General features: G+C 45.0%; 1 protein-coding gene and 1 pseudogene across 2 annotated transcripts in view; both read left to right on the plus strand.

The window, feature by feature from the left end:
• Positions 1–21,875, plus strand: part of LOC310833419 (T-lymphocyte surface antigen Ly-9-like) — a 497,325-nt gene that overhangs the window by 314,836 nt on the left and 160,614 nt on the right. The window lies entirely within an intron of this gene.
• On the plus strand, positions 7,309–21,768 carry LOC310834451 (major histocompatibility complex class I-related gene protein-like; annotated as a pseudogene). The gene is made up of 3 exons: positions 7,309–7,360; positions 20,661–20,757; positions 20,876–21,768. The product of its transcript is annotated as a major histocompatibility complex class I-related gene protein-like (transcript).

Genomic DNA, 21,875 nt, shown 5'->3' on the forward strand with positions numbered 1-21,875 from the left:
TTCAATCTGGATCAGCCCAATCTGATCTCAGTTCCTCGTAGAAGCTGATTTACGCTGAGTCAGACTCTTGGTCCCTGCAGCTTAGTGTTGGCTACTCTGACTGGCAGTGCCTCCCCAGCCTTTCAGACAAGGAGCACTTCCCAGGACACACCTGGAGACACCAGGGATTGAACCTGTGACGTTTTGTGTGCAAGGCAGATGTCCAACCGCCTAGCTACAGACCTTCCCCAGGGTTATAGACCCAAGCCATGCCCTAGTTATTTCCAAAGTGCACTGCTGCAATGCCTTTCACACAGGGTTGCTTTGGAAGGTGGTTCAGAAACTTAAGTTGCTGAGAAACAGAGCTACCTGGATTATGGTTACCAGATGTCCCCGTTTCCTGGGGACAGTCCCCGGATTTACACATCTGTCCCCGTACAAAATCCGTCCCCGGAATGTCCCCAGATTTCATTTAATGTCCCCAGATTTATATTTTAAGTGTTGTAGATTTACTAGTAGGGAATGAATGTTTTGTGATTGGGTCAATGGCACAAGACACATTATATGGGGACTTCCAGTGAGGCAAAATGGCGGGCGCCACGGCAGCGGGCAGCTCCTGAAGCCAGCCAGAGCCAACTGTGCTACCAGGCTGGCTCCGGGCTGCTGAGACTGCCGCTGCCAAGGGGGAACCGTGGATGCCCGGCACGTCAACTGGGGGAACCGCTGACACACACACACACCCCATGACCCAAATTGAGCCGGGAGTGAGAACGCCCGGCCACCTGGCCGACTGCCCAGCAGCACTCCAGGGCCAGTAAAAACCTCAGAACCGATGCAGGGAGGAGGAGGAAAGGAGAAGGAAGAGAGAAAGAGGAAGGAGAAAAAAGAGGGGAGCCCCAACCTTGCCACACTGCTGCCACCACCACCGCTGAGGAAGAGAGGTAGGAGAGCACTGGGAGGGCAAGGACACGTGGCCAAGCCCAGGCCCAACCTGAGCCTACTCCATGGCGGCTAGCGCTCCAAGAGATCAGGCCAGGGCCCAGAGGAAGGCCACATGACAGAGAAGACCCAGAAGAGAAGATATTACTTCTTAATTTTTTAAAAATATATATATTTTAAAAATTACTCCCCCCCCCCCTTTTTCTCTCATGCCTGCGCAAATGCGATTTCCAGAGAAAAAATGGTGCAGCCCGAATGATATGAATCAGAACCATGCGGCGATTTCTGGACCTTCTGCAGGCCAGATCCAGAACCCATTCAGGCCAGAACCAGCCCACAGGCCTTAGGTTGCCGACCTCTGCTCTAGCCCACCCATCCAGAACCTGGTGTGCTCCTCACTGGACTACAACTCCCATCATCCCCAGCTATTCTAAACAATGGTCAGAGATGGTGGGAGCTGTAGTCCATCATCATTTGGGGGACCTAAAGTTGAAGAGCACTAGTCTAGTCCACCTTTCCACAACCTGGTACCCTCTGAATGTCACTAGACTACAACTCCCAGAATCTCTGAGCATTGGCCCCGCTGGCAGGGGCTGGTGGAAGTCAAAGTCCAAGAACATATGGAGGGCACCAGGCTGCAATGACACTCTGTTGGGTTGCTCCCTTCTCCTCCCCATTTGGTTGTCCAAAGTTGACCATAGAATAAACGGCAAAACGGTATATAACATCATACTTACCCAAACCCTGAAGTCAAACTGGAGTCCTTTGTCCTTTGTCGCTGCAAAGCTGTTTCTGGAGGGGAAGATAAGAGAGTGGTCCCTTTTATACAGTTTGGGGTTTGGGGTGCTGTTTCAGTGAGTCAAACATACCCTTTTGCTTCGGAATGCATTGCAACCCCATCAGCTCATTCAAATTATCAGTTTGGGCCATTCCAAGGACAGAAAACTCCCAAGTGTGGCATGTTTAGAAAACATACATCTCTGAGCTGTACCTTTGAAAAACCTGCCTCGCCTCACCCAGTAGTTCCCCCACCACCACTAAAACAAAAACCACCACCCATCAGTCCTAGGTCTTCTTTGAAAACACACACATATTTTGAATTGTTCAAAGGGGCTGGAAAGAAATCACCAGTATAAAAATAGGTTGAGAATCTTGCAATGAGAATATCAGAGGAACACCCTCCACTCAAAGGTATTGAGAGGTAGACTATCTCTAGCCATGGAGGTTCCATTTAACTATCATGGCTTGTTTGTTTCATAAAGTTAATACACCATTGTTTTCCCAGTAGTGATGTATGGAAGCGAGAGCTGGACCATCAAGAAGGCTGATCGCTGAAGAATTGATGCTTTTGAATTCTGGTGCTGGAGGAGACTCTGGAGAGTCCCATGGACTGCAAGAAGATCAAACCTCTCCATCCTGAAGGAAATCAGCCCTGAGTGCTCACTGGAAGGACAGATCCTGAAGCTGAGGCTCCAAGACCTTGGCCACTTCATGAGAAGAGAAGAGAAGACTCCCTGGAAAAGACCCTGATGTTGGGAAAGATGGAGGACACAAGGAGAAGGGGATGATGGAGGACGAGATGGTGGGACAGTGTTCTCGAAGCTACGGAGATGAGTTTGACCAAACTACAGGAGGCAGTGGAAGACAGGAGTGCCTGGCATGCTCTGGTCCATGGGGTCACAAAGAGTCGGACATGACTAAATGACTAAACAACAACAACACCATTGTAGAAAAAATGGGGAGGGACCTCAGTGGCAGTCCATGTAGCAGCCTTCAAATGTTGTTAACTTACAACTTCCAACATGCTGGCTGGTGTTGATGGAAGTTGGAGTCTAAGAACAACATCTGGATGGCACCACACTGGCCACCCTTGGGGTAGACAGAGCGGAGTTGGGTGGTCCTGTGGACCAAATCATGAGGAGTCAGCTGACTGTGTTCTTATGTTCCACCCCAACCCCATTCATCTCTTCTCTCCAGGGATCAGCAAACTTTTTCAGCAGGGGGCCGGTCCACTGTCCCTCAGACTTTGTGGGGAGCCGGACTATATTTTGAAAAAAAATAATGAATGAATTCCTATGCCCCACAAATAACCCAGAGATGCATTTTAAATAAAAGGACACATTCCACTCATGTTAAAACACACAGGTTCCCAGACCATCCACAAGCTGGATTTAGAAGGCGATTGGGCCGGATCCGGCCCCCGGGCCTTAGTTTGCCTACCCATGGTTTAGATAGCCTAAAAGGCCCCTTGCAACTCATTGAGTCCATGGCCACATTCACACCATCCACCTGAGGCCCTATAATACCATGTTGAAGAGTCATGGCTTCCCTCAAAGAATTATGGGAACCGTAGTTCATTGAAGCTGCTGAGGGTTGTTGGGCTTCCCATTGGGGCATTGGGGCATCTGGTTGGAGGTTGGACTAGGTGGACCCAGTGGACTCTTATGTTCTCAAATTGCTACAAAAACCTGTCCACTCACAGAGCTGCAATTCCCTGGGTGGTTTAGCAATCAATCCCTCTTCACAGGGAGCTCTGGGAATTGTAGTTTTCTGGGGGTGGGAATAAGCGTCTCATAAGAACTCTCAACAAACTACACTTTCCAGAGTCTGCAGGAAGCAGAGATACTTTGTATTTTTGGTCAACCTCAGGTGGAAGACATGATCTTCTGTTAGCCTTCCCCTTATATAGAGACCCAAGAGAACACTTTCTGAGGCCTTTGTCCACACAAAGCAAGCAAGCACACCCAGACAGAAATACAGTGCTACCTTGGTTTAAGAACAGCTTAGTTTATGAACAACTTGGATTAAGAACGCTGCAAACCCGGAAGTAGGTGTTTTGGTTTGTGAACTTTGCCTTGGAAGCAGAACATGTTGAGTTTGTTCCATTTGTAAATGGAGTCCCCTGCTGCTATGGCTTTGGTTTAAGAACAGACTTTGAGAACAGATTAAGTTCATAAACCAAGGTACCACGGGTTACAAACACCTCGGGTTACAGACTCTGCTAACCTGGAAGTAGTACCTCGGGTTAAGAACTTTACCTCTGGATGAGAACAGAAATCGTGCGCCAGCAGCATGGCAGCAGCAGGAGGCCCCATTAGCTAAAGTGGTACCTCAGGTTAAGAATGGTTTCAGGTTAAGAACGGACCTCCGGAATGAATTAAGTTTGTAACCAGAGGTACCACTGTACTGGCTGGGAAAAAAATCTGGAAAGGGGAGTTAGATAACGTTGCTGTCAATGGTTGTGGCCATTCAGAGGTTTAATCTGAAATGAAGCTGGATTTGAGTTTGTTTGCATCTCTGGAAACTTCTCTTTCTTACAGCATGGATGTTGGCAATTGGATTTTCAAAATGCAAAGTAGTATTAGAATTGCAGCTGTCAGAGATGTGCAAAGGAATGCTGTGTTTTAATACTCAAAGTCTTTGCAGGTTTTTATATTATGGATGCAGGTATTGTATTACAGTGGTACCTCGGGTTACATACGCTTCAGGTTACATACACTTCAGGTTACAGACTCTGCTAACCCAAAAATAGAGCTTCAGGTTAAGAACTTTGCTTCAGGGTGAGTACAGAAATCATGCTCCGGCGGCACAGCGGCAGCGGGAGGCCCCATTAGCTAAAGTGGTGCTTCAGGTTAAGAACAGTTTCAGGTTAAGTACAGACTTCCGGAACAAATTAAGTACTTAACCCAAGGTACCACTGTATTTTATTAATACCATTGCTTAATAGTGCTTGTCTTGACCTTTGGCTGGAACAATAAACTTAGGAACTGGGGTGAGGGGAGCCTTTTAAAGTGGGACCACAGCACTTTAAATGTACAGTGTGAATGTGATCTATGATTCTAGGATGTTGGGCCAGATCTGATCCTGGAAGGCTGCTTTAGTGTTGATGCCGGGACTTGGGCAATCTCCCCTCAATACTGTGTGTCTGGTTCTTTCTACGCAACACATTCTCGACACCTTGTGAAACAGCACCGAGCTTCTCCTGTGACATAACTCAAGTTGTCTTCCGGCCTCCATTTCCTTTCGGCCTTCTCACTCTTTCTCGGCAGACCTCTCCAGATCCGCGTTCCCTTAGGGAAGGCATGGACTGGGCAGGGAATGAGGTGCTCCCAGCCCTGGAATGAGCTTCCTTGTAACCATCTAGAGCTGTGGGACGAGATTTTCCAGGGCGCGCCTCACCCTAGATTACTTGATTATGGGTTGCCCTCTTCTCCTTTTTCTTATTATCCTTGACTTCTCCCCACCCTTTCTTGTCCTCATTTGTTCGACATGACTTCAAGGTGCACACACCTGCATTCCACCTGTTGTGGCTCATCCTTTGAACCAGATTCCATTTCTCTCTGGCACTGTGTGCACCTAGCAAAACCAGACGGACCTGGCCATGAGGAAACCACGTGCATTTTAATTAAGCTTCTGTGGCAGAGACCTTTCTTGGAGATTTGGCAGCCGTCTACTTCTGTGTCCTTGCCCACACATGACAACACACACATTCAGAGCAGAAGGAACTGGAACTAATTGCTTTCTAAAATGAACTTTTGAAGCACTGGTGTGTATATATAAGAACAAAGGAAGAAGCTGCTGGATCAGAACAATGGCCCATCTGGTCCAGCAACTTGTTCTCACAGTGGCCAACCAGATGCCCGGATGGGAAGACTGCAAGCAGGCAAAACAGCAACTCTCTCTACCTGTGATTCCTAACCATTGGTACTCAGAAGCATTCTGACAGTGGAGGTAGAACGTAGCAGTTCTCAAATTTAAGCAAAAAATGCTACAAAGATGCACATATTAGTGGGAGGTTTTCATTAAAATGAATATATTAGTGAAATTGGGACACGGGTTAAACCACAGAGCCTAGGACTTGCCGATCAGAAGGTTGGCGGTTCGAATCCCCGCAACGGGTGAGCTCCCGTTCCTCGGTCCCAGCTCCTGCCAACCTAGCAGTTTGAAAGCACATCAAAGTGCAAGTAGATAAATAGATACCACTCCGGCGGAAAGATAAATGGCATTTCCGTGTGCTGCTCTGGTTCGCCAGAAGCGGCTTAGTCATGCTGGCCACATGACCCGGAAGCTGTACGCCGGCTCCCTCGGCCAGTAAAGCGAGATGAGCGCCGCAACCCCAGAGTCGGCCACGACTGGACCTAATGCTCAGGGGTGCCTTTACCTATACCTTTACTATTAGTGAAATTAACATTCAGAACTTCAGAGCATGGGAAGTCACCCAAAAGATATATCATTTGGCATGGAATATTTGGCTTTTTTATTGTATTATAATTTGGAATGTTTTAATGTGGTTTTATTGGATTATTAAAATGGAAAAATTAATGACATATTATATATATATTTTAAAAAGAAATCAACTTTCTGAAAATAATTGCGTTACCGAAACCCTGCCTGAAATTCTGGAGAATCACAGCTAGTCAGTGTAGACAATGCTAAGCCAGATTGAGAAATGGTCTGACTTTATCGGTGGCAGATTCCTATTTAAATCATACCTTTTTTCAGAATCATGAGATCTGGAATCTTGCTTTTTTAAAATAAAAATGGGAGCGAGGTCTGACTCAGGAGAAGGTAGCTTCCTTTGTTCCTGGGAAGAGCTGTCGCTCAGTGGCAGAAAGTCCCAGTATTTTGCATCTCCAGGCAGGGCTGGGAATGTCTCCTGCTTGAAAACCTAGAGCAGCAGTTCTTAAGATGTTGTTGGATTACAACTCCCATCATCCCTGATCTCTAGCCTTGCTAGCTAGGAGTGATGGGAGTTGTAGTTCAACAACATCTGGGGACCCACAGGTTGAGAAAGCCTGCCCTAGAAAGCCACGGCTAGTCAAGGTAGACAATACTGAGCCACCAACCTTCTGACTCACGATAAGGCCACTTTCTACTTCCCTATACTTTTCCCACACTGGTAATGTGCTCCACACCTAGAATTCAAGCACCTGGAAGATATTACGATGTAATTGCAAAGAAACCAAACTTAGCTCAAACGTAGAATCATAGAATAGAGTTGGAAGGGCCAACAAGGGTCCTTTAGTCCAACTCTCTGCAATGCAGGAATCTCAGCCAGATCAAAACATGGCCTGTGTGGGTTTTATAAATACAGTACTGGCTTCCAAAAACCAGAGGGAGTGCTTGTCTGCATAATGCATGACAGAACAAGCCCTATTGGCTGAGAGGGTATAATTACGGAAGCCTCTGAGATGTTCCTCCAAAGAAGAACCAGTCTGACTCTCACAACTTTCCATGACTGCTTAAGCTAAATGCCGTGTCAAAGGATCTTTCAGAGATAGAAGGAATTCCAATGATCCCATTCTGGTGTACTGGGACCACCTGTGGACCTCTGTGCTGCAACCCACCCCGAGCTTCCCCACTCTCCCACCCACCCACATTAATCATGACATGGCCTTTTGGCTGGATCAAAGCCTGCAACAGCAACTCACCGGCATGGAGAGTAAGGACTATCTCCTCTGTGCAGAAAGGACCAGAAGAGATCTTGAGGGAAATTAGAAAGAGAGAAAAACTATTACCCTCTCTCCAGCCCCTTGCTTGTTTACTCCTTCACATAACTCCCCACTGCCATGCCTAAACACTCACCCCAAACACGGGCATTGTCTTTTAAACTAAACTCTCAGGTGAGAAAGGGAGAAAACCCACTCATTTGCAAACGAGATTCACTTTGAGCCTTTGTGGTGCCCCAGCCTCGCCCCTCAAAAGGAAATTGCCTGACTTAATTAGTTTCTAACACATGTTGATTCCAAGGGATTGGCGCGTTGTCTAATACACAGTTTAAGAAGTTTGCCTAGCTTGAACACATGCTAATTCCAGAGGATTAAAAGAGGCTAACACACATCTTAATTACATTCTAACACTTGGGGGGTCTGATACATGGTCTTAACAGCTCAAGCCTTAATGAAATGCTAACACCTAGAAACCTATAACATTATCAAGAAAGATGATTGTTTCACTGTTCATGAATGATTTGATGACCTAAATAGATGGCTGCTGTTGCCTGATGCAACCTGGTACAAGATCATGAATGTTATGTGTCTGCTCCTGGGTGCCAGATTTATCCAAGGCGAAGGTGAAAGAGTTCAGTGTGTGAAACAGATGCAATCCTGTCCACACCTCCTCAAGAGTAACCCCCATAGAAATCAGTGGATGTTGATTTCTGAGTAAGTACTAGCAGGGCTGGGCTTAAAGCTTTTCTGGGGAGCTGGTTTTTCTGTCGCTGTGTGGGAGGGGCAGGAGGAGGAAGAAGAAGAGAAATCCGAAATGTTACTCATTTTTAAGTAGTATTTATTGAGTCATCATAGAATCTCATGGCATGCTATCGTAAAGTCAGAAAGTCATGGTTGGTTGGTTGGTTGGTTGGTTGGTTGGTTAGCCTCGACCAGAGCCAGGGCCTTTTCAGCACTGGCTCCTGCCTGGTGGAATGCTCTCTCTCCTGAGACCAGGGCCCTGAGGGATCTGATTTCTTTCCGCAGGGCCTGCAAGACAGAGCTGCTCCGCCTGGCCTTTGACTTGGAATCAACTTGATCCCCTTCCCCTCTTTCCTTTTTCCTTTCTCCTTCTGTGATGGAACTCCTATTTGGGGACTTCCCTGGCTTTTTCCTAGCCCATGTAGGACCAGTCTGGATAGTTGGCCTTCATCCCCAAAAAAGTTTTTGCGTTTCTACTGAAATGAGGCTGCATTTTAATGTTGTATTTTAACATTGTTTTGAAGTTATATTTTAATCAATTGTTTTTATACCTGGTGTTAGCCGCCGTGAGCCTGGTCTGGGGAGGGCGGTGTATAAATAAATTATTATTATTATTATTATTATTATTATTATTATTATTATTTCACCTTTTTCTCCAAGGAGCTCCAGGTGGCATACATGATTCCCCCTCCCTTCATTTATTCTCACAACAACCCTGTGAGGTAGCTTAGGCTGAGAGGCAGCGACTGGCCAAAGGCCACCCAGTGAGAGCTTCATGGCTAAGAGAGAGAAACCCAGCAAGATGGGCAGGGTATAAGTAATAAAATTATTATTATTATTATTAATCATATCCTGGTCTCCCAAGTGCTAGCCCAATACTCTAACCACTACCCCACACTGGCTATGACAGGGGTGAAAGAACTAGTCATCGTTCAATTAAGTTTGTGTGCTTAGGAACATTGGGCTGTAGCCCACAGTCTTACTCAGAGCTGACCCACTGAAATTTATAGACAGGACTCATTTCAGCTAATTTCAATGGATAGAACTTAGCTGGAGTCAACTGAAGATGTCGTTCTTCATTGATGGACAAAATAAGCACGGACAGTGGTGCGGTGTTCAAGGGGAACAGGGGGTTGAAGACACGTTATGATAGTAGTAGTAGTACTAGTAGTAGTAGTAATTCAATTTATACGCCATGCGATACTCGGAGGTATATGTTGCAAGGTTCCTGTCTCCACTCTCTTACAGCCACCAGATCAGCATGGAAATGGACCTTTTTAGTCACTAGGAACTCTTCTCGCCCTTTGTGCCAAATAGAGCCCATTCAACTGAAAATAGTGGAATTAGTCATGAAGGATCGGCTCCGAGGGCCACTCTGGAGCAGGTGGAAGGGAAGAATAAAGCTGCTGAGGAGCAGATTTTCTGTATTCTCCAAAGCTAAGCCTTTGGGAACGGCGGAAACACAAGGTCCTTCAGTTTCAAGAGAAAGGCGTGCAAGTTCTGGAACCTCCACACAACTCTAGAAGTCACTCCAGAAGTTGATGTTGAAGAGCTCCAAATCGTTTGCCCATGAACGTGCACAGAACATAGCAGATTTAGCAGAAAAGGAACACAAGGAGTTGATGTATGGAAGTGAGAGCTGGACCATAAAGAAGGCCAATCGGCAAAGAATGGATGCTTTTGAATTCTGGTGCTGGAGGAGACTCTTGAGAGTCCCATGGACTGCAAGAAGATCAAACCTCTCCATTCTGAAGGAAATCAGCCCTGAGTGCTCACTGGAAGGACAGATCCTGAAGCTGAGGATCCAAGACTTTGGCCACCTCCTGAGAAGAGAAGGCTCCCTGGAAAAGACCCTGATGTTGGGAAAGATGGAGGGCACAAGGAGAAGGGGAGGACAGAGGACGAGATGGTTGGATAGTGTTCTCAAAGCTACCAGCATGAGTTTGACCAAACTGCGGGAGGCAGTGGAAGACAGGAGTGCCTGGCGTGCTCTGGTCCAGGGGGTCACGAAGAGTTGGACACGACTAAATGATTAAACAACAACTCTGCCCAGATCCTAGTCCAACACTCTGACTACTACACCACACTGGTTCTCACCTGTTGCTGTTCTGACCCTTCACTTCTGAATTTCCCACTGCTCTTCAGAGCCTGAATATTGTCTCTGGAGCAGCCGAGATTCAGCTAACACACCAGCTGCTTGGGGCTGCCAGAAATTAATCGCCTTCACCCACTGCTGAGCAAAAAGTGTTTTCCCCCATTCTGGCATTCCTATTTCCCTAGGAAGCTGATGTCACTCAGTTGCAAGCTTGACCAGGCGCCCTTCACAGGGGTGGCCATGGCTGCCCCACCCAATTCATCTTGCCAGTCTTGTTTCACCAGTAGGTACATTTGCAAGTCACCTGAGAGTTTTCTGTATGCGCTGGCTTCAGGTCAAGCAGTTGTGAAACAATGCATTAGTTCAGGGCAGGAATGAGTAACCCATCAAATAAATTACTCCATCAGGTTTCTCATAGGGCAGAACATTTACATTTAGGGCTATGGTGGCACACCTAACCTATGCATTGTTTGTGTTATCATACCCTGGATATGGGGACACAAGAGAAAATCATTCATTCATGGGTATATGAACCGTCGTCTCCTTGGTCCTAGTCCGGCACTGTAGCCACTCTACTACTTCAAAATTCACATATCAATGCATAAAAAAATGAGACAGAAGATGCTTATGAATAAACTGGCGTGCACACACACTTTGATTGATGAGCACATGAATTAGTCTGATCAGTTCAACACAATTTGGACATTCACTTTCATGGTTATTACATTTTGTCTGCGTTAGCAGTAATTCTCAATAAACCAACGAATGCTGACATTCAATCAGTCTATCTCTTTATTGCAGTCAAGGACCCATACCCAAACAGAACCTTTGAACAAATTTATAAAACAATGTTGCATGTCACCAAATCTCTGAGTGTGAGATTTTGTTCCAGGCACTTACCCAGGTTTGGGTTCCTTGGAATGAAGGTCAGTGGAGACAGTAGTGTTTTTAGAATATAGGGTTTTATTTACACATATATACAACCTGGATGGGACACGGGTGGCACTGTGGTCTAATCCACTGAGCCTCTTGGGCTTGCTGATCAGAAGGTCGGCGGTTCGAATCCTCACGATGGGGTGAGCTCCCGTTGCTCGGTCCCTGCTCCCGCCAACCTAGCAGTTCAAAAGCACGTCAAAGTGCAAGGAGATAAATAGGAAGGTAAACGGCGTTTCCGTGTGCTGCTCTGGTTCGCCAGAAGTGGCTTAGTCATGGTGGCCACATGACCCGGAAGCTGTACGCCGGCTCCCTCGGCCAATAAAGCCAGATGAACACACAACCCTAGAGTCGGTCACGACTGGACCTAATGGTCAGGGGTCCCTATACCTTTATATGCAACCTGGGCATAGGGTGGTCTCACAGCCTTAACACCCCAACGGATTTTGCTTCTTCTTTGGTCACAGCTTTGGGTGCAACACAGAACAAGCCCATCTCTGTGTCTCCAGCTTCCAGCCTGATTCCAGCTCAGCTCAGCCACATCTTGGCCATTATTCTACTACCTATCAGCTAGGTGAGAGGGTGAAGGAAAGGCTGAGCCATTAGGCTTGAGCCGCGATGTCCAACCGGTCAACTACAATCAACAGGTAGATCCCCTGAAGATCACAGTCGATCGCTGCCAATCACAGTCTACATATTGATCTTCTGGGGGGAGGGGAATTGTTGAATTCCTGTCTCCGCCCCTGCCCCCATCTCTCTATCCTTCCATCACATAAATTGTGCGCTATGTTGTCGTATGCTCCCGACGATTGTGGAAACGTTAGTAGGCTTCAGCACCTCCCTCCTGCAAAAGTTGAACAACTCTGCCCCCCCCCAAAAAAACTCAGTAACTATGGATAGAGACTGCCAGGGTTTTTTTTTATACTGGGAATAGATCATCGTCTCTTGGGAGCTGGACATGCCTGGGCTAGAGGTAACCATCACTTAGTTGTACTTTCAGCAACCTGGCTCATTATTTTGGGATGCTGATGAAGACACTGAAGTGGCCAGTTGAGATCATTGTCTTACAGAGAAACTTGCCCGACCCATTTGTCAACTTCCCTTATTAGATTCTAAACCTCCTTGAGTGGAGGACCCCAAGAATTGAAAGAGGGCATCATCCAGACTGAAACCACAACAATAACACCAAACAAAGCAAAATAGGGAACCACTACAATAACAGGTGGTGCTGTGGTATAAACCACAGAGCCTAGGACTTGCCGATCAGAAGGTCGGCGGTTCGAATCCCCGTGACGGGGTGAGCTCCCGTTGTTCAGTCCCAGCTCCTGCCAACCTAGCAGTTCGAAAGCAAGTCAAAGTGCCAGTAGATAAATAGGTACCGCTCTGGCAGGAAGATAAACAGCGTTTTTGTGCGCTGCTCTGGTTCGCCAGAAGCGGCTTAGTCATGCTGGCCACATGACCCGGAAGCTGTACGCCGGCTCCCTCGGCCAGTAAAGCGAGATGAGCGCCGCAATACAAGTCATTCACAACTGGACCTAATGGTCAGGGGTCCCTTTACCTTTACAATAAAATGACTAAGAAGTGTTTCATTCTACAGAATGAATGGAAAGCAAAATTATAAGTTTACTAAAATTAGTCCTTGGCGAATTTTAAAGGTAGCAGTAGAACCTTTAGACATTGTGGAGGAGATGTGTGTATTTTGATCTGAAAGGAGTTTTTTTAAAAAGCACAAAATGCATCCAGTCATTTTGGGAATTTCAATTAAAAATGAGTTCATTAAAAATCTTATGTATATCACGATAAAGAGACAATGCAGAAGAACCCAAGATATTGATTCTACCTCTCCAGATTCAGAGAAGAATTTATGTTGATAATATGGAGTTTTCCTTCACCGCCATTGTTGGAAGAACATTTAAATGTGCCAGAGTAAAGATTGTATCTGAACTGAGAGCAAATTAAGATTGTTTGCTGGTTTACAGGGCTTAAGTGCCCTTTCAATTAGCATGCTGTTTGATGTTAAGCCTAGATCATATGGGCATTTAGCAACTGAATATTGCTCTGACCAATTCACTTCCCATAAGGAATGTTGACATGGTTATTTGAATATTTATACTCCTCTTCCGCTTCTTACATTGATTTTCATACTCCTCTTCCTCTGATGAGATCAGGAGCGTTTAAATGGTGCTTCCGTCTTTTAGCCTCACATCAATATTATGAGTTAGGATAGTCTACAATAATTTTCCAGTGTCTCTGAGTAAGCTTTGTTTTTTTTAGTAATTCCTTGAGCCTTGCTCTCCCTTCTCCAATGCTCTAGGGGCCATGTGATAATGCTTCATGCTTAAGAACATTAGGAGAGCCAGGCTGGATCAGGCCAATGGCCAATCTAGTGTAGCAAACATCCTGTTCTCACTGAAGCCAAGCAGATTCATGCTTATTTCCTTTATTTATTTATTTATTTATTTATTTATTTATTTATTTATTTTAGGGAAGCCAGTGGGAAATCTCAGACTATACCAGTAAATCTCAAGACTAACTGAAAGCTCTTGGTTAACTCTCTGGTGATTTCAGAAATCCTATGAATTGACTGGCAATTCTTTAAAATATTTAGAAAGCTAATGTACCAACGCTTTGGTGTCAACCACAGCTTTAAATGAAACAGAGAAATGCCACCATCTGAAAAAGAAAGCAACAACCCTGGTTTGTAGACATTGTAAGTCCTACTCTGAGTCAAACCTTTGGAATTAATGAGCTTGCCTAGCTTAGGTTCATTATTTTCAATGGGTCTGCTATGCCTAGGACTGAGTTGGAGACAACCCTCAGTGATAAAAACCTTGTCAGGTTTCAAATACTTGTAGATGTTTGTTCTATATCATACGCATGAAGGCTAAAATCAGAAGTGGTTTCAGAGTAGCACAACTGGTTTGTCCACAGTGGGCACCATGCTGCAGGGGGTGCCACAACAATGCCATAGAACAGAGCGCAAGAGGTGTAAGGGCACACAATTTTATCGTCAGACGGGGCACCGCTAAAATTTGAGAACCCAAAGTCCTCCACTGCTAACAGCAGACAAACATTTTGGTGCTGTTACCCATCAAGAAAGGGGTTAAGTTTACTGCATGTACTGTATTAAAAGAAAATATTATGAAAATGATGTATAGATGGTACTTAACCCCAGTGAAATTAGAAAAGATGCATCATACAATTGATAATTTAGGTTGGAAATGCAAAGAAAAAGAAGGTACTTTCTATCATATGTGGTGGACGTGTCCTAAAGTGAAAGACTTCTGGGAAAAGATATATAATGTGTTTAAAAAACATGTTGAAAAACACATTTGTTAAGAAACCAGAAGCCTTTTTATTTGGAATAATAGGATTGGAATTGCCAAAAAAAGATGTTAGATTATTTTTGTATGCCACTATAGCGGCAAGACTGCTATTAGCAAAAAATTGGAAATCTCAAGAAATACCAACGGTAGAAGAATGGCAGATGAAGATGTTGGAGTTTTTGGAGCTGGCAGACCTGACTGGAAGTAGCCGCAATCAGAAAGAAGAGGAATACCAAGAAGAAATTTAAAGATTATCTAGCTAAATATAGTAATAGAAGATAGAAGATACGTGAAAGTATCTGATAGGCCTAGGAGTGGAATAAGCATGTTGTATAGTAATATGGATTTAAGTCAAAAAAGAAAGATGAAGATAGTTGAATGAGTTAATTGTATTAGAAAGAGGATTTTGGAGAACTGCTACAAAGGAGATACAATGAAATTCAGTTAGGGGGGAATCAAGGAAGTCAGACTACAATGAAAGTTAACTTGGATTTCAGAAAGTAATGACTGTTTTTACTCTTTTTTTCTTTTTTCTTTTATTTTCTTTTAGTATTGTAAGATGTTTTGTTTTATGTTTTTTATATGTTAAATTTGTTATAAATGCGGAAAAGCAATACAAATTTTTGATTAAGAAAAAAAAATCAAATGCTGTTACCCATCAACCTTTGATGCCTGAAGCTTAATGGTGGCGCTGTCCCTGCAAATGCAAAATATTTTGTGGCCAATGCAATGCAGATCAAGCTTGGGTTTCCAGACATTATCTAGGAAATCAGCTGTAGGAAGGGAGTGTAAGTGCATTGGTAGAACACAGAGAGGTCCAACTCAAACATTATGTCCTCGCATGATCACTAGTGGTGGGACTGGTGCGCTAGCTAGAGCTGCGTTTTGTCCCCAGTCCCGAGGAACAGAACAATTGTAGACGATCTGTTCCAGTGCTAGGATTTTTAATCAATTCAATCCATCATTGTTTCCATTCTGGAAGGAAGTTCAGGCAAATGATCTACACCAGTCAGCATTCAATAGAAATCTGCTTCCTGTCTCTTCCTCTTGTTTTCCTAATTCAGAGTCTGGTGCGTCCTGTCTGGGAGTTGATTCGGGCAAGGTAAATATCCTCACCCAAAAATGCCACAGCGGATATTGTCGGCCGATTGGGAACACTGTTCAGCTGGGCTTAATTAATCATTGTGCAAACTCAGAGGCCTAAGAAATGCGTTGTCTGCACTGACTTGCCTAAAGGGGATGGGTGATGTTGTTGACTCAGCACGAATCTGTGCTGCGCTCGTGGGCTACGTGGGAAGCCGGTTGCAAAAGCTGAAGGAATGCAGATACGCGGCAAAACGCATTTCTGCCCTTATCGCCAGGTGAGGTCATTGTTTATCTCCTAGTATGGAAAAATACAAAATGCTCTTTGCAAACGACATTAATGCAGATGCATCCGGGTCGCGTGCCTGTAGCCATCCATATGAATATGTCTTTAAAAAAATAATATTTATTAAGGTTTTGAAAGATTACAAATTTAAAGAAGAAAAGAAAAAAAGAGCAAAAACACAGAGAAATAAAAACAATTAAGAAGAAGAAAAAACAAATCAATCCTTCAATGTCTTATCTTTCATTTGCTTGTTTCCTTGACCTCCTCACACCTCCCTTTTTTGTGTTCTATTTCAATTAGCTATTTCAGCAAATCCTTTCCATCTTTGTTTTTATCCTAATAATTTATCTTAATATAATGTAACTTTACATTCTCACCAATTAACAACCTATTTTTACTTAATCTTTTATAACATTTCTGCTAAAACCACGTAACTTCATTCCAACATCCTTCTAACATTCCTTAATTTTACAATGTTTCTGTAAATAAACTTTAAATTTCTTCCAATCTTCTTCCACTGACTCTTCTCCCTGGTCTCGGATTCTGCCAGTCATTTCCACCAGTTCCATGTAGTGCAGCCGTCGATATGAATATGTCACAGCGCTACAATTCCCATCATCCCAGACAATGTGACCATGGTGGCTGGGACTTCTGGGAGCGCAACAGTCTCTTGGAGGGGTTACATCCCCATTCCTTGAGATACAACAAGGAGAAAGCGAAGGGGGGAATTTTGGAATGACAACCAAACAGTAGCGATGGTAATCAATCGATCTCTTTATTGCAGCCAATGACCCGTACTTGGAAATTAGTTTGAACTTGAAGATTCCTCCTCAAAGTGAGAGAGTTTGATGGAAAATGGAAGCAGAATTCAGACTGGGTGGATGGATGGATTGCACACACCTCAGTTATTTCGCAGAATAATAGAATCACAGAATTGTGAAGTTGGAAGGGACCCTGAGGGTCATCTAGTCCAACCCCCTGCGATGCAGGAATCCTACCCACAGCTGTCCCTTGGTGGGCTCAAAGCACCAACCTTCTGGTTAAGGGCCAGATTCACTGACCAATTGTGCCAATATAGAGAGAGAAGGAACAAGAGAGAGAGGGAGATGAAAGCCATACCTCATGCTATGTTTGCTTCACGTTAGGTTCTTTCAGGTTACGTCCCACGGTGACCCAGAAGAACTGGAAAGGGTTACTTCTGGGTTTTGCCACTCACGCATGCACAGAAGCGCTAAATCGTGCTTCACGCATGCGTACAAACGCCAAATCGCGCCACACACCTGTGCAGATACAGCGCTTCAGGTTGCGCTCTTCTTATGTTGCGAATGGGCCTCCGGAACGGATCCTGTTCACAACCAGAGGTACCACTGTAATGAAAGCATCAGAAAGCACTGAGGTTAGTTTATTATTATTTATTCTTTATTTGTTAAATGCAGTCATACATTGGCTCCTGAACACCTTTGGAGTTGAACGTTTCAGCTCCTGAATGATCAAAACCCAGAAGTGACTGTTCCGGTTTGCGAACATTCTTTTGGAACCCAAACGTCCGACGGGGCTTCCGTGGCTTCTGATTGGCTGCAGGAGCTTCCTGCAGCCAATCAGAAGCCATGCTTTGGAAGCTGAACGGACTTCCAGAACAGATTCTGTTCAACTTCCGAAGTACGACTGTAGATTTATAATTTATCTTCCATCCAAGGAGTTCAAGGTGGCACACACCATTCTCCTGCGCCTCATGTTATCCTTACAGCAACCCTACAAGGTAGCTTAAGGATGAGAGACTGTGACTGGCCCAATGAGTTTCATGGCTCAGTAAGGATTCAGACCCTGGTCTCCCAAGTCCTACTCCAGCCCTCTAACCACTGCACCACACTGCCTCTGGAATGTACACACTGGACATATCAATACTGCATGGTCTCAACCTAGAGGACAGAATCATAGAATTGTAGAGTTGAAGGGACCTTCTCAACTAAAGCAGCCTTGAATTGCATTCGTGTTTTTGGCTGCTGCTGCATTGCTTGGCTTCAGTTAACGAAGGTGCATCTGAGCTCTTATATGAGAGCAAATGATGGCAGCAGAAGCCAAAGCTTTTTGCTAGAAGAATTTAAAATGGGAGTTAGGTTTTTGGACCCATGTGTAATAAACACATACACACCCTCTCCTTCACCAATACAGAAACAAGCAGGGCAGGATACAGCCCACATAATTAAAACAACCATTCCAATCATAGAATAAACAGCTCATACTAAAATAAACCATCAAACGAAGAAGCTAAAGAACCAACAGAGATCATGAAACAATAATCAATTTACAAAACTCAAAACGCCTGGGAAAATAAACACATCTTCACCTGATACTGAAATTAGTAGTAGTAGTAGTAGTAATAATACTTATTAAACTTATTTGTCACTTTCTTACAAAAGCAGCTCAGAGTAACTCACAACATTAAATAAACACATAAAACTAACCTTTAGAAAAAAATCTAAAAGCCATCCTACTTTTAAAAGGCGGGGTTTAAACACCCTGCATACTCAATGAGGGTGCAGGTAATTAAAAGCCAATGGCCTGGTGGGAAAGAAATGTTGTTGGTTTTTTCCCCCTGGTGCCTAATTTGATCTCTGTTTTTAATCTTCTTGTAAAGTTTTTATTGTATGGTTTTATGATTTACTGCTGTAAACTACATGTGACATAAAGGACCCTGACCGTTAGGTCCAGTCGTGGCCGACTCTGGGGTTGTGGCACTCATCTCGCTTTACTGGCCAAGGGAGCCGGCGTACAGCTTCCGGGTCATGTGGCCAGCAGGACTAAGCCGCTTCTGGCGAACCAGAGCAGTGCACGGAAATGCTGTTTACCTTCCCGCCGAAGCGGTACCTATTTATCTACTTGCACTTTGACGTGCTTTCGAACTGCTAGGTTGGCAGGACATGTGACATAGTACTATTTAAATATTTGTATAAATAAATAAATGTAATGATGGTGCCTAGGCAAGTTTGCCTGGGAAGAGCATTTCACAAGCAGGGAGTCATCAATTGCCACCCTCCAGACCTCTCATGGAGCGAGGCTCTCAGATAACAATCAAAACAACTCCATTTGAGCCCATTGCACATGTAAAATACCCTCTTCTAACCTCTGGTATCTAACCTCTAGACACCAACTCCCATCATCCTTGACTGTTCACCAGGCTGGCTGGGGGCTGATGGGAGTTGGAGTCCAGCAATAACATCTGGAAGGAAACACCCAGTTGAGGGAGACTGGAATAAGGAAAGGGCATTTCACTGGTTATGTTTCCAGATCCAGGTTGGGTCAAGCCCTGGGTCATCCCAGATTGGACTGGGGCAAATTTGAAATATTAGTACATTGTGATCTTGTGGTTACTAGGTGATGAAACCAAAGTTTGACAGGCTGAGATGGTGGTTTTCTACAGGTAGGCAAAGTATAGATATTCCACATAGGTCATCATAGTACAGTGGTTCAGCAGTCACAACTAAACCTGGGAGGGCATAATTCAAATCCTCATTAGGTGACCCTGTCTCTCTTGCCCTTACCTTTCTCACAAGGTTGTTGTGGGGAGGAAATGTTGACTGGGGAGAACTATATGTGCCCCTTAAACTCCTTGGGGGAAATGGGGGTGTAAGTATTATTAATTAATGAATGAACAAAACACTCAGACCTGTCACAAATCTTCCGTGTCCCTATTTTCCATGGACTGATTTACAGAAGCGATCGCGGTTTCCAGTTTGATCCTGGAATGTCCCGCTTTTCCTTAGGATGTCCCTATTTTCAAAGAAGAAATGTTGGAGGGTAGGGAGTTTTGCGACCCCTGAGCCAAAGAGTTAAGGAACTATACAACCTTTAGAAGACATCTGAAGGTAGCCCTGTATAGAGAAGATTTTTTTTAAAAAAAGTTTAATGTTTTATTATATTTTTTAAGATGTTGGAGCTTCCCAGTCAGATGGGCGAGGTAGAAATAAATTATTTTTATTATTATTATTAATCAGAGTGAGTAGAGGGAGAAGGACTTCACTGGGGAGAAACAACAGACTCAGACAGATGTTGTTTTTGTCAAGATGGGGGTCCTCCATTGCCCCCCCAATCCTGTGGGCAGCTGCCCACCTGCTGCTCCAGGAATGTGCTGGCTCCACCTTGCACTCCCTGTGCTACTTCTTCATAGCTGTAGATGCCGGTGCCGCTGTGGTCTAAACCACTGAGCCTCTTGGGCTTGCCGATTAGAAGGTTGGTAGTTCGAATCCCCATGACGGAGTGAGCTCTTGTTGATCTGTCCTAGCTCCTGCCAACCTAACAGTTTGAAAGCACACCAGTGCAAGTAGATAAATAGGCATACTGCAGCGGAAAGGTAAAGGGCATTTCCATGTGCTCTGGTTTCTGTTACAGTGCCCAGTTGTGCCAGAAGCGATTTAGTCCTGCTGGCCACATGGCCCGGAAAGCTGTCTGTGGACAAATGCTGGCTCCCTCAACCTGAAAGTGAGATGGGTGCCCCAACCCCATAGTCGCCTTTGACTGGACTTAACCATCCAGGGGTCCTTTACCTTTATCTGCGGGACTTGACATCTTTCCTCAGGGCCTGCAAGACAGAGCTGTTCCACCAGGCCTTTGGTCAGGGTACAGCCTGACTCCCTCCTTTGGCAATCTTCACAGTGTAATGGTTCCCATCAATTTGAGTTGGATTAATTTTAATGAAATGATTTTAGAATCTTGTATTATTTTATTGTTGTTAGCCACCCTGAGCCCGGCTTCGGCTGGGACTGGTGGGATATAAATTATTATTATTATTATTATTATTATTATTATTATTATTATTATTGTCTTCATAGCTGTATCAACGCCTGGTCAGGGGCTGCCTCAGTCCATTGTTGTCGGTTACGTGGATGACCAGCAATTTCTTCAGTACGACAATAACACCAAGGGATAAGCAAGGCGGAAAAGGTGAATCCTCAGTACTGGCACAGGTAGACTCATGAGCTTCAGGGCACTGGGCTGATGTTCAGGGCAAATATGCAGATTCTGTGGAATTGCTACAACCCTTCAGTGTTTGTGCAACTGTGAGTGGAGCCCAGGCAGGAGGGCATTGGCAGTACGGCTACGACGGGAGGGACTTCATCAGCTTTGACAAGGAAACCCTCACCTGGACGGTATCTGATATGGAGGCCCAAGTGAGCAAGAGGAAGTGGGATCCTGAACTGGCCCAGAACCATCACCGGAAAGCCTGTCCGGCGGAGACTTGCATTGAGTGGCTGCAGAGATACCTGGACTACGGGAAGGAGACTCTGCAAAGCACAGTGGCTCCGGTGGCGAAGGTGACCAGGGAGGCAGACTATGACAGCATGGAGTCCTCAGCTTCTACGCCAAGGAGATTGATGGGACCTACCATGTCTTGCTTAGTGTCAAGATCGACTCCAACGAGAGGGACCACTACCAGTGCCACGTGGAGTATGACAGCCCAAAGGAGCATCTGGACATGGCCTGGGAGGAACTGGTCAACCTGGGGCTCATTGTGGGAACCATTTTGGGTGTTGTGGCTGCTATCCTGCTGGCATCTGGGATCATCTTTTTCATCTGCCGGAAGTGGAGTGAGAAAGCAGCCTACTAAGCCGTCTCAATAAGCGACCAGGGGTTCGCCGGCTCCGCCAGGGCTTCATACCAGCCTGGTGTGTAGGATGAGACCAGAAGGAGCCTGCCCAAGGTTTGCTGTGAATTACAGAGACTCAGAGCTCGTGATGTCCTTTAATGCTGCTTATGATGTTCCTTAACTCTGGCCCTCGCCCATCCATTCTGACTCCAGCCGTAACTTGAATTTGAGGATAATCATGTTTTTCTGGTGGATTTTGGCCAATTTTTCTTTCCAGCTGATTTTCAGAAATGTGCTTGTATTAATCAGAAATGTGACAGATTTACACAGCTAAAAGCTTTTAAAAGAGATAAGGAGATTGAGTATGACTTGCAGTGATTTTGATGGTGTCCTGGCTGTCTCTGAGTGCAGATCTAGGTCACTGAGCCTGAGCTTCCACAGTCACTGCCCAGAAGATGTG

Source organism: Podarcis gaigeae (genome assembly GCF_964106915.1).
Source record: "Podarcis gaigeae genome assembly, chromosome: 16".
Lineage (NCBI taxonomy): Eukaryota > Metazoa > Chordata > Lepidosauria > Squamata > Lacertidae > Podarcis > Podarcis gaigeae.